The sequence below is a fragment of the Ornithorhynchus anatinus genome, chromosome 4, assembly GCF_004115215.2.
Source record: "Ornithorhynchus anatinus isolate Pmale09 chromosome 4, mOrnAna1.pri.v4, whole genome shotgun sequence".
In the NCBI taxonomy this organism is placed as follows: domain Eukaryota; kingdom Metazoa; phylum Chordata; class Mammalia; order Monotremata; family Ornithorhynchidae; genus Ornithorhynchus; species Ornithorhynchus anatinus.
In genome coordinates, this window is record NC_041731.1 from 100572908 (window position 1) to 100583543 (window position 10636).

General features: G+C 43.9%; 1 non-coding gene across 1 annotated transcript; it reads left to right on the forward strand.

Annotated features, from left to right (window-relative positions):
* Window positions 1-1108: 1108 nt before the first annotated feature.
* On the forward strand, window positions 1109-1246 carry LOC114811839. Its single transcript, XR_003759535.1, has one exon. It is a non-coding gene; the product is annotated as a small nucleolar RNA SNORA7 (small nucleolar RNA).
* Window positions 1247-10636: the final 9390 nt, after the last annotated feature.

Below are 10636 nucleotides of genomic sequence, written 5' to 3' on the forward strand. Positions count from 1 at the left end.
TGAATTGGAATGTGAATACTGAGATTTTCATTTCATGGTTGAAAAATACATGAGTTGACCCAAATATTAATTTCTGCATTTCAGTCATTTACATATCATGGGTCAGTAATCATTTCTTGCATAAATGGATTTTCAAATGAGTAGCTGTAATATTGTAACGGTTTATCATATTTACAAACATCTTACTGGGCTCCCCACTTAGTGCTTTGGATTTGCAAACAAAACAGCCCCAAATTGGAGAAAGAGGAGGTTGAGGATGGGAGGGGGCACCAGGAAGATTCCTGGAGTTCATCAATCCATAAGGGCCTGGCACCCACCCCCTGGTTTCTCAAGGTCGACTTGTCTCTCTTGGGCGTGGCTGGTTTAGCATTGGCTCTGGGTGAGATCTGCCTATCCTGAGGTCACTCTCCACCTCCCAGGACTGAAAAAAATCTTGTAGTTTTGAAATGTCTCCTTGTGAGCCTGGAACTGCTGAGAACGCTAAATGTGATATTTGGGAAGAGTAATGCAACCTGATGTTTTTGATTACAGTACAGAACAGCATCAAGCGAAATGCCTAAGGTGATTTTTATTTTCCATTCTAATGCCAAAAAAATACAAATCAGCATGTTACTTACCCGTCTTTAATTTGAGTTCTATCCTTTTAGGCTGGGCTTTTCACAGATTTCTGATTTCCTTGCTCCATTTGGGATCTCGCTCGTATTTTAAGGCAGAAAATCCCTTTGAAATCAATGATTTTCATAGAAAATAGGGTTAAAATTGGAGATTAAATGAGGGGCTGGGGCAACAATTACACCCTGACCCAGCAGTCTCAAGTTAAACATCTACCTTGGTTTTTAATTATAACTCCAGAGATTGAATGTCACCAGAATAAATACACTACACAACATACACACAAACATACACACAGGTGAAAGACATTCCAAGTTGTGCACCAGGTACCAGTCTTTTAGAAGCTACTCTTATCCTTGGGTTGGCCAGAGAAGTTTTAGGAAACGAGCAAAAAAAATCCTTGTCATTAGTCTCGCCAATGATTTTGGTTTCAGGACTTAAACATAGTGCCATGTTTATGTAAAATATGAAATAACTCCCATTACCACTTTTTCTTCCCCCCTCAGGGTCACGTCTGGAGAGTTTCCAGTACTCTACCAGTGACGGCTACGGGAGGTAGAGTCAAGCAGAGGCCTACCCATTCCATTCCTAGCTTGGGCAGTGGCTAGCAAGTGGCAGGCAATCTGCTACAAGTCAAAACTCACTCATGCTGGGCGGCAGCAGCATAGGAGAAAGTCAAGGGCAGAGACTCGAGTTTGCTGTGCAGGAGGAGGCAGTGGTAAAGCATTTCCATATTTTTACCAAGAAAACACTATGGATACACCACCAGAAGGACTGCAGATGGAGAGCGGGGCGTTCTGGGAGGGATGTGTGATGGGGCCGCTATGAGTCGGAGTCGACTCGACAGCACAAGACAAGACAAGGCCACCTTTTCTTATTTGTAGAGTGGTGTCCAAGTGGGTTGGCTAGGGTTAACTGACCACAATTAATACTAATATTGGTGGTATTTGTTAAGCGCTTACTCTATGCCAAGCACTGTACTAAGGACTGAGTTTGATACAAGATAATCAGGTCCCACATGGGGCTCACAGTCTAAGTAGGAGAGAGGACAGGTGTTGAATCCCATTTTGCAGATGAAGGAACTGAGGCACAGAGAACTAAAGTGACTGGCCCGAGGTCATACAGCAGTAAGTGGCGGATCAGGGATTAGAAGCCAGGTCCCCTGACCCCCAGACTATGCTCCTTCTACTAGGCTACACTGCTTCCCATTTCACTTGGATCTGTACTCCTTAAGCCCTTGATATTCACCTAAATCTCAGCCCCATAGCACTTATCTACATATGCTTGGAGAAGCAGCATAATAATAATAATAATGTTGGTATTTGTTAAGCGCTTACTATGCGCAGAGCACTGTTCTAAGCACTGGGAGAGATACAGGGTAATCAGGTTGTCCCACGTGAGGCTCACAGGTAATCCCCATTTTACAGATGAGGTAACTGAGGCACAGAGAAGTGAAGTGACTTGCCCACAGTCACACAGCTGACAAGTGGCAGAGCCGGGAATCGAACCCATGACCTCTGACTCCGAAGCCCAGGCTCTTTCCCCTGAGCTACGCTGCTTCCCAAATGACAAGTAGCAGAGGATGGTTGGCCTCTAGGTAGCATGACCTAGTGGAGTCAGGAGAAGCTGGGTTCTAATTCCGGCTCCACTCACCACTTTGCTGTGGTACCTGGGGCAAGTCACTTCACCTATCTGAGCCTCAGTTACTCATCTGAAAATGGGAATTAAGACTGCGAGCCATATATGGGACAGGGACTGTGTCCAACTCCATTAGCTTGAATCTAATCTAGTACTTAGAACACTGCCTGGCACATAGTAAGTGCTTAACAAATACCATTATTATCATTATTGTTATTATTATCCTTACATTGCCCCATTTTCCCAATCTGAAATTTATTTTAATGCCTGTCTCCCCCTCCTTGAGACCAGGGTTTATACTTACCACCTTTATTGTATTGTACTCTCCCAACAAACAGTACAGTGCTCTGCACCCAATTTGTGCTCAGTAAATAGCATCAATGTGATTCCAGTTGCTAGAATTGCTAGAACTGTAGGCTAAAACAATCCACTGTGGGAGACTGCTGGAGAGAAAATTCTTAGAAGGTGGGAATTACTTAAAATCCTCTGAAAAAAAGAAAAGATCACTGTCAGATTATTTCTGCCCTCCCCATCCCCACCCCTCCTTTCCCCCATTATTTCAAAAAGAGAAAGCAACGTATAGGGAAAATGATTGTTATTATCCAAAAGACCTTACTTGCTGGCTCGCTGCACCTCTGTTTATGAAATGCCATAACAAAAGTGAGCTCACGCTTGTGTGCTTCTGATGCGGGACGTTCTCGTGTGCCAGATGGGCACTTTCATGACTGTATGAGCGTGGATTATTTCATTTCCTACATCTGGGACTCCAAATGGTTGCCCAGGGTGCCACGGGAGAGAGGCGCAGATTTTCATCTGGGAAAACTTCCCTTCACGAGGGAGCCAACGAGATCAGAAGGGATGAAGCAGAGCAGCCCCGAGTGAAGTCTGAAAGTTCACCTAACGTTAGAGCTGTGGGGGAAATCTTTAGAACCTGGAACAAGACAAAATAAACAGTAACCCAGATTGTATGTCTGCCACAGGTTGTTTTTTGGTTTTTCATGGTTTTTTTTTTTAAAAAAAAGGGAAACGAATCAGAAGCACTTTCATGTCTGGCCATAGAGGATGTGTTGGGAATAATAGTGTGCATTTCAATTTCGGAAATATGGTGTGACCTTCTAGTCAGGCCCGGTTAGACATTCCTGGTCGCATTGCAAGCTCAGATGAAATGGTCAGGGAAAGCTGGAGTATGCCACATAGGCTCTTGGTTTCACAGTCTCTTAATGTCACCTAACAAGGTGGGGGCATATGGTGCGAAATAGTAGCAACGGAAGTTGGCTTTTTATAAGTATCAAATTGAATGTATGCATTTGCAGGGCACTGAATATATTTCAGGCAGAGCCTGAGGGCAGAAACAGTCACTGAGAGAAGAGATTCCTGACTTCTAATATCAGGTTTATTATTGAACGGGATCAAGACAAAAAAAAAAACTAATGATCCAAGTGGTTCAGCTCTGACTAAAAAAAAAAAACCAAAAAAACCCCCCAAAAGAAAAAAACCTCTTAAAAGAATTTGTGACACTTGAGGAAAAAAAAAAAAATTCCAGTAGTTGACTTAACTGCTTTGCATAAGATATTTACAAACCACAGCATATTACTGAATTTTTTTATGCATTTTCACATCCTGCTCAGTTTAAAGCAGCAATTTTCTGCAAGGACAACAGAGGAAAAAAAAAACATGCTTTACACTGCTTATATTAATTACATTTTTTCATTACCCGTCATGTTTTCTGCAGGCTTGTGTATTATTATTGCAAAATGTAATGAAACAGAAAAGGAAAAAAGAATGGACTTCTGGGAAATTTTCCAATTCTTGAAATGCAATGTTGAGAGCTATTTTTAGGTCTGTACAGAGAGTGCAGGACCCGGTGCCATCGGTGTAGGAGCTGGGAGTAGGCCAGGTGGGGTGCTGCCGGGGTGACCGCCAGAGGCCATGGCAGCTGGAGAAAGGAGAAGGAAGCAGTCCTTGCTGAGCCCTGCCTGGGTAGGACAGCGAGGGACATCCATGAGCCTCCAGAGCTTCTCCATTGTTTGGAAAGGAAGGGACAGGGAAGGAGAGGGAAGGTGGGATTTGATCGGTCTAAGCACGGTCCCGCAAGCTGGAGTCCCTACCACGATCGGTAGTCTGGAAAAAGAAGAAGCAGCGTGGCCTAGTGGATAGAGCACAGGCCTGGGGGTGAGAAGAACCTGGGTTTTAATCCTGGCTCCACCACATGTCTGCTGTGTGACCTTGGGCAAGTCACTTCTCTGGGCCTCAGTTACCTCATCTGTAAAATGGGGATTGCGACTGTGGGCCCTCATGGGACAGGGACTGTGTCCAGCTCCATTGGCTTGTATCCACCCCAGTGCTTAGTGCAGTGCATGACACAGAGTAAGCGCTTAACAAATGACGCCATTATTAGTATTATCATTATTCTCCGTGCCTCAATTACATCATCTGGAAAATGGGGATTGGTTGTAAGCCCCATGTGGGACACGTCCAACCTAATTATTTTGTATCTACCCTAGCGCTCAGTACAATGTCTGATAAGTGCTTAACAAATACCATAAAAAAGTTTTATTTCCCTTAGGAAGGTTATGTAAAATAAGACACCGATTAAGCCCACTTTTCCCCTACTTCCTCTCTCCCTTCTGCATTACCTCATGCACATGGATCTGTATCTTTAAGCACGCTGTGGGTGGGGAACGTGTCTATCAACTCTGTTATATTGTACTCTCCCAAGTGCTGAGTACAGTTCTCTGCAAACAGAAGCCCTCAATAAATATGATTGATTAATTTAAGCACTTGATATTCCACTCTACTGTCAGCCCCAGACCACTCAGGAGTATAACTGTAATTTATGTATTTATTTATATAAACTAATGGCTGTCTCCCTGACTAGACTATAAGCTCAATGTGAGCATAGAATGTGTCTACCGATTTTCTTGTATTCATTCATTTATTCAGTCGTATTTATTACGCGCTTACTGTGTGCAGAGCATGGTACTAACAGCTGGGGAAAGTACAATACAACAATAAACACTGACATTCCCTATCCACAACGAGCTCACAGTCTGGGGCGGTGGGGGAGACACACATTAATAGAAATAAATAAAATTACAGACATATGCATAAGTGCTGGGAGGTGAAAGGAGAAGAACAAAGGGAGCAAGTCAGGGGGATGCAGAAGGATTGAGAAATGAGGAAGAGTGGGGCTTAGTCTGGGAAGGCCTCTTGGAGGAGATGTGCCTTCAATAAGTCTTTGAAGGCAGGGAGAATAATTGTCCATTGGATTTGAGGAGAGAGGACATTCCAGGCCAGAGGCAGGACGTGGGCCAAAGGGTGGCAGTGAGATAGGTGAGATCGAGGCACAGTGAAAAGGCTAGTACTAGAAGAATGAAGTATGTGGGCCGTTTCTCCCCAGTGTTCAGAACAGTGCTCTGCACACAGTAAATGCTCAGTCAATACCAAAGATCGATTGATGGGTTGATGGCCAATTTAAGGAGGGATCCAGGTCCGAGTTCTAGGAAAACCTGGGTCCCTTGGTGCTTATTGGATTCTAAGATTGTTGGAGGTCATGACCCACTTTAACCCAGGAACGCCAATGCCAACTTTAGTACTAGGCCTGCCCCTGGTCATTGAAACTAAATTCTTGCCCTATAAATCAATCATTCAATCAATTGTATTTATTGAGGGCTCACTGTGTGCAGAGGACTGTACTAAGTGCTTTGGAGAGTACAGTGCAAAAGAGTAGGTAGACACATTCCCAATAATCAGAAGTCAAAGGAGATTCAAAAAAACCCAACTGGGGAAGAATACTGCAAACATACACTCATTCTGTCAGCTCCATGTTGGACAGGTAATGTGTCGGACTTGATTGTCTTGTATCTTTCCAAATGCTTAGTAGAGTATTTGGTGTGGAATAAGGCACATAGGCCACAGTTATTTCATTATTTAAAAAAATCAATGAATGTCAATCAGTGAACCAGTACGATTTATTGAGCACTTACTCTGTGCAGAGCACTGTATGAAGCACTTTGGAAAATACAGGAGAGTGGGTAGAGATAATCCCTGCCCTTAAGGATCTTAAGGAGGAGGCAGACAATAAAATAAATTACAGATAGCAGGACACAGCCAAATTTAAAGACACTTAATAATAATGATGACATCTGTTAAGTGCTTACTATGTGCCAAGCACTGTTCTAAGAACTGGAGTAGGTACAAGATAATTGGGTTGAACACAGTCCCTATCCCTCACAGGGCTCACAGTCTTAATCACCATTTTACAGATGAGGGAACAGAGGCACAGAGATTTTAAATGACTCACCCAAGGTCACACAGTAGACCTGTAGCAGAGCTAGGATTCGATCTCATGACCTTCTGACTCCCAGGCCTGAGCTCTACCCAATAGGCCATACTACTTCTCTAATAATAATAATGATGATGATGGTATTTGTTAAGCACTTACTATGTGCCAAGCACTGTTCTAAGCTCTGGGATAGCTACAAGGTAATCAGGTTGTCCCACGTGGGGCTCACAGTCTTCATCCCTATTTTACCCAAGAGGTAAGTGAGGCACAGAGAAGTTAAATGACTTACCTAAGGTCACACAGCAGACAAGTGGCGGACCCGGGAATAGAACCCATGACCTCTGACTCCCAAGCCCGGGCTCTTGCCACTAAATCATGCTGCTTCTCACACAAGTGCTTTGGTAGGTAGGGCTTAGGAGTGAGGACTCAAGTATACACACGATGCAGAAGTGTTGAAGTGGCAATAGAAGGAAAAATAAGAGATTAATCAAGAAAAATAAGAGATTAATCAAGACAGGCCTCCTGGAGGTGATGTGATTTTTAGAAAGTCTTGGAAAATAAGGGTCAAATGGGAAAAGGGTAGGAGTTCCAAGCGGGATGGAGGGCAAGAGACAGAAAAGGGAGGCATGGTGACTTGGCTGGATTTAGAAGTGTGAAGCGAGTAGTGAAGCGAGTGAGCCGAGGTGTAATGGGAAAGGTGTGAGGATGGGTCGGAGGGGAGAGAGCTGAATGAATGCCTTAAAGCCATTGAGCAGTAGTTTCTGCTTGATAGGCAAGCCACTGGAGGTTTTTGAGAAGCGGAGAGAAGTGTGCAAAACTTTCATTCATTCATCCGTTCAATTGCATTTAGTGAACACTTATTGCAGAGCACTGTAATAAGCACTTGTGAGAGTCCAACAGAACAATAAACAGAAACATTCCCTGCCCACAAGGAGCCGACAGTCTAGATTTCATCATCTAGATATTAATAGTACCTATAAGCAAATCTCTGACTGCCACCATTCTACACTCATTGGTAAAGGAAGATGAAGAAAAACAAAAAGATCCAAGCACCCATTTTGTTTTTAATGTTATTTGTTAAGCGCTTAGTATGTGCCAGGCTTACTCTTTACTAAGCACTCGGGTAGATACAAGGTAATCGGGTTGGATGCAGTCCTTGTTCCACATAGGACTCACAGTCTTAATCTCCATTTTACGGATGAGGTAACTGGGGGTCAGAGAAGTTAAGGTCACACAGCAGACAGGTTGCAGAGTCTGGATTAGAACCCAGGTCTTCTGACTCCCAGGGCCCTGAGCTTTCCCCTAGGCCACACTACTTTTCAATTTCGTCCACCACCTTAAACTGCAAACACAAAGGGGCTCCAGAGGCTCCGGGCTACTTCCTGAATGAGGAGTTTCATTGAACGGCAGTGTTATTGCACAGCAAAGCCGAGTGTTAGCCAACCAATGGGCCATCTCTGCCTCGTGCTCGCAGCCTGGTCTGGATCCTGCTCCTCCCGCTGCTTTAGAACTCAGAACCCTGGCTTTGTATGGAATTCAGAAGGTTATCTAGCAAGTGACTAAGCCCCCCTTTTCCTCATCTCCCACCCCCTTCTGCATCACCCTGACTTGCTTCCTTTGCTTTTCCCCTCCCCGCCCCACAGCACTTATGTACATAACTGTCATTTTACTTATTTGTATCGATGTCTGTCTTCACCCCTCTAGTCTATAAACTCCTCGTGGGCAGAGAATGTCATTGTTTATTATTGCATTGTACTTTCCGAAGCGCTTAGTTCTGTAAGCGCACACAGTAAACGCTCAATAAATATGATTGAAAGAAGGACTGAATGAAGTGATCATCCAGCAACTATTTGACTGTAATCATCATAGTCAGTCAGTCAATCATATTTAGTGAGGGCTTACTGTGTGCAGAGCACTGTACTAAGCGCTTGGGACAGTACAGTAGAACAATAAACAGACACATTCCCTGCCTACAACGAGTTTACAGTCTAGAGGGGAGATGGACATTAATATAAATAATCATAGGTCAAGTGTCTTGCTGTCCTACAGCACTAGAGCAAACATATATCCTATGAGGGAAGTATTTGAAAGAGGGAAACAAATATTTTGGAAGTTTCTTCTAATTCTTCAATAAGTAAAAGGAGAGGGGGAAATTGCATTACACTGCATAATGAAAACGCCTCTGAAGGATTGAATGCTGAAGGGATTATTGACCAGAGGAAGAAGCAATCAATCAATAGTATTATTGAGTGCCTATGGGCTGCAAACTATTGGATGAAGCAGTTAGGCAAGCGAATAAAAGCTAACTCCCTGGCCTCAAGGAGCTTGCTAACTGACGGGAGAGGCAGACAAGCAAAAATTGTTTTCAAATACACTAGGCAGATCAAGAAGAAGAACAAGAATAAAACAGCAGTGCAAATAATTTGGGATGAAGTAACAGAGTGAATAATTGTCAGTCATATTTACTGAGCATTTAATGTGTGCAGAACACTGTACTAAGTGCTATACTAAAGTCACTAAGCACTGTATTAAGGTCACCTGTAGATCCTTAATGGACTTAATTTAAACCCTTATCATTTGTCTATTTGCCCCCCGCTGTTAGGGCCTTCTGAACTCTGATCCTGCAAAACCCCTACAAGTCAGAAGGAGAACAGGTATTGAATCCCCATTTTACAGATGAGGAAACTGAGGTCCAGAGATGGGAATTGACTTGAGTAAGGTTACACAGCTGGCAAGGGAGAGAGCAGGGATTAGACTCCTAGGCCAGTCGTCTTTCCTCTAGGCCACACTGTTTCTCACAGTAGATTGTAAATTGTTGCCCTAGCTAGTTTGCAGGCTCCTGGAGGATGGCAAGTGTGTCTATTAATTTTTTCCTGCTCTCCCAAATGCTTAGTAATAATAATAATAATGATGTCGGTATTTGTTAAGCGCTCACTATGTGCAGAGCACTGTTCTAAGCGCTGGGGTAGATACAGGGTAATCAGGTTGTCCCACGTGAGGCTCAGTTAATCCCCATTTTACAGATGAGGTAACTGAGGCACAGAGAAGTGAAGTGACTTGCCCACAGTTACGCTGCTGACAAATGGCAGATCTGGGATTCGAACACGTGACCTCTGACTCCCAAGTCACGCTGCTTCTCTAGTAGAGAACTCCACAAAGAGTAGGTACTCAAAAAATATCATTGATTGATCGACTGATTGCCCAAGTGGAAAGAGATGCCTGTGGGAAGGAAACACATTATGTCTGAAATACACTGCTTCTAAGAAAGCAACATGGCCTAGGGGAAAGAGCATGGGCCTGGGGGTCAGAGGACCTGGGATTTAATCCCAGTTTCACCACTTGTCTGCTGTGTGACCTTGGGTAAGTCACTTCACTTCTCTGGGCCTCCATTCCCTCATCTCTAAAATGGGGTTTAAACTGGGAGCCCCACGTGGAACAGGGACTGCGTATAATGTGATTATCTCCTATCTACCCCAGTGCTTCGTATGGTGCCTGGCACACAGTAAGTATTTAACAAATACCATAATAACAAGAAGTAGCATGGCTCAGTGGAAAGAGCCTGGGCTTGGGAGTCAGAGGTCACGGGTTCAAATCCCAGATCTGCCATTTGTCAGCTGTGTGACTGTGGGCAAGTCACTTAACTTCTCTGGGCCTCAGTTACCTCATCTGTAAAATGGGGATTAACTGTGAGCCTCACGTGGGACAACCTGATTATCCTGTATCTACCCCAGCGCTTAGAACAGTGCTCTGCACATAGTAAGTGCTTAACAAATATCATCATTATTATCATTATCATCTACCCCAGAGCCTAGTAATAATAATAATAATAATAATGTTGGTATTTAAGTGCTTACTATGTGCAGAGCACTGTTCTAAGCGCTGTAGGAGATACAGGGGAATCAGGTTGTCCCACCTGAGGCTCACAGTTAATCCCCATTTTACATGAGGTAACTGAGGCAAAGAGAAGTGAAGTGACTTGCCCGTAGTCACACAGCTGACAAGTGGCAGAGCTGGGAGTCAAACCCATGACCTCTGACTCCCAAGCCCGGGCTCTTTCCACTGAGCCACGCTGCCTAGTACAATGTCTGGCACATAGTAAGT